Source organism: Oryzias melastigma, linkage group LG16, assembly GCF_002922805.2.
Source record: "Oryzias melastigma strain HK-1 linkage group LG16, ASM292280v2, whole genome shotgun sequence".
In the NCBI taxonomy this organism is placed as follows: Eukaryota; Metazoa; Chordata; class Actinopteri; order Beloniformes; family Adrianichthyidae; genus Oryzias; species Oryzias melastigma.
In genome coordinates, this window is record NC_050527.1 from 12,090,936 (window position 1) to 12,093,540 (window position 2,605).

Below are 2,605 nucleotides of genomic sequence, written 5' to 3' on the forward strand. Positions count from 1 at the left end.
TAAATTACACTTAATTATCTTGCAAGAAATACAAGGAATCTTAAAAATGCACCTGCACTGTTCAGTACCAGGTATTTAATCAATTTTAGGTCAGTGAATTGGATCTTTCAAAATGAACCAGTATCATCTATGAACCAGATTGTTATTAAAATGAATTTTTACACACCTAATTTCCATTTCTACTTATTTTATTTTGTTTGTATTTGTAATCCCAGAATAGTAACATTATGTCAGGTATATTGGTTTGCTAAAAACACTGATAAAAAACTAACTGGAATTGTATACTGGAGTGGAAAGTTTACATTGCAGCTTGACTTGGACTAATTTTAGAAAACCTTGAAAATATATTTTAACCATATCTAAGTGTTTACTGTTATAGATTGTGAAACAGAATAACCTATTAAAGTATTCTTGGTTCTTTTTGTCGAAACTTAAAGATTATTTGGATTAAAAAAAAAAAAGTGCAGTGGCTACTGCAGCTGATGGTCCAAGGCAAGAACATTTCTTCAATGTAGAAATTCAGCAACTTTTAGCCTTTTTCACAACTCTAGTTCAAAAATGTTAACTAATAAACATAACTTTAGGAAACAGTACAATAAAATAAACCTTTTTGAACAATGTTTTGATTAATTCTAGACCATCACAGAAAATCACGCCAGGAATTGGCTGTCAAAACCCACTTTCAGTGCAAAAGTAGTTCATAGCTATTAAATGCTGTTTTTTATGGCTCTTGCAATAATATATAAAATAGAATTTAAGTTACAATTGGCTAGTTCATTTATAGTTAACCAGTTAGGTTTATGTGAATACCAGTACTTGATAAGGATCCCACAATCCTAGATTGAAAACCGAACCGTATGTTGCACCATTCAACCGAATATAGAGGAAAGTGAATTGTAGCATTCCAATTACATAACATTATGTTTACATTGAACGTGTCAAACAAGCTTAATGCAAATTTTAGAAGGATTTACTATTTGTTGTTCTTTACATCACAACAGGCTCAGTATAAGCTAACCAATAGATTTTTCTTCATTTTCTTAAAAAAAAAAAAAGATTATTTCCATTTTTTTGCTGTTTTGTAATTTACAAATCATATATCAAACTGGAGCAAAACTGTGGCCCAAACAAATTGAGGTTTGAACTGTCATGGATAAAGTGAATCATTGCATCCCTGGTACATGGGCCCATGTTATACAGGGATGACAGTTGAATTTTACCCTTTTTTTCCCATTTGTTTCTTTATAGTATAGAGGTTTATACAGTTATATTACTATATTTGTCATCGTTATAGTAAAGACACCACTGTTGGATGAAAAATCATTTGATTAGGGATGAGGCTATGAAAGATGAACATGCAGAAAAAATATATATATTTGCTTTCATGAAATGTAAATACATTAAAATAATTGAAATGTTGAATGTGAAATGTTCTGATGTTCTTAGTCACCACGCTACTTTTGCCTAAACAAGCACCAGTGTGGTTAAGGAGTGAGGGAAAAATCATGTAACAGCTACTGAAGTTATTTTTCCTTTTTAAAAATATTTTTTTTTTCGTTCTTGGCTGCACATTTTATAAGTGTCCTTTGATACCACTTCTAATACCATGAAGCGTCTGTAGACTAATGCAAATCTGTGTGTTTTTCTATGTCGTGGTATTAAAAGTCTTTTAGCATACTAACAGAATCTACTCTTTGTTCTACATTTAGAACTCTGTTTGTGTTGGTCTCACAAAGCATTAGTGTATTATTGTTAGTAAAGGGTTTTTTGGTGGACTTTTGTCCATTGCCATTATAAACGCCAGTTAAGTGTCTCAGCTGGCTACATGCTACAACTAGGGGTCTTGAGTCTGGGCCTGTCCCCAGCCCGGGTAAAATACAAAGTTATGTCAGGTAGGGCATCCGGCCTAAAACTCTCTGCCAAAGCAGTGAACGCTGGTTTGCTGTGGTTAACCCTGACGGGATATGCTGAAGGGTGAACAACAGTATTACAAAGGTCTGTTGTGGTAAATCGTGGTTACTAATGTGTATTTTTAAATCAGAAAAGCAACATGTAAGTTTGAGGCATGTGCCCACTGTAAACACAGCTGTATGTATTAATGTTTCTGATTTTCTCACTGTCAGACAGGTTCAATTTTGGTTAAATTCCTTCCAAATCAACATCTCAGTTCTCTAATGTTTGTTTATCAGAGTAAGTTGGCACTTGTAGCTGTACTGTATGGAGTCAGAGCTTTGCTGCTCTACCTGGACACAAACTTTGTAAAATAAAAAAAAGACTAAACATGTGATAACATACACTAAGTTTAATGTTTTGTTATGGTTTTCTGAGTTTTTACAGTATTTTTTTATTAGGTACACATGTTAAAGTGAAAGGAACTTTCCCACCTGAGTTCTTGGTTCTAATCCAGGGGCCCCATCCTCTTAATTGCATGGCAGTATTCAGGCGTAGTCTGAACACCCTGTCAAATGTGCTCCAGGCAATTTGTTTTCAGTGCATTTTCTGACTCACTGCATCACCACATTTCCTTCTGCTGCTGCTGAGTTTTCCTTATTTACAAGTAAAGCACTGCAGAGAGGGATGCGGATTGTTGCACTAGAAGAGAGGA

General features: G+C 34.1%; 1 protein-coding gene across 12 annotated transcripts in view; it reads left to right on the forward strand.

Moving 5' to 3' along the window:
- Window positions 1–2,605, forward strand: part of ulk4 (unc-51 like kinase 4) — a 69,380-nt gene that overhangs the window by 17,641 nt on the left and 49,134 nt on the right. The window lies entirely within an intron of this gene.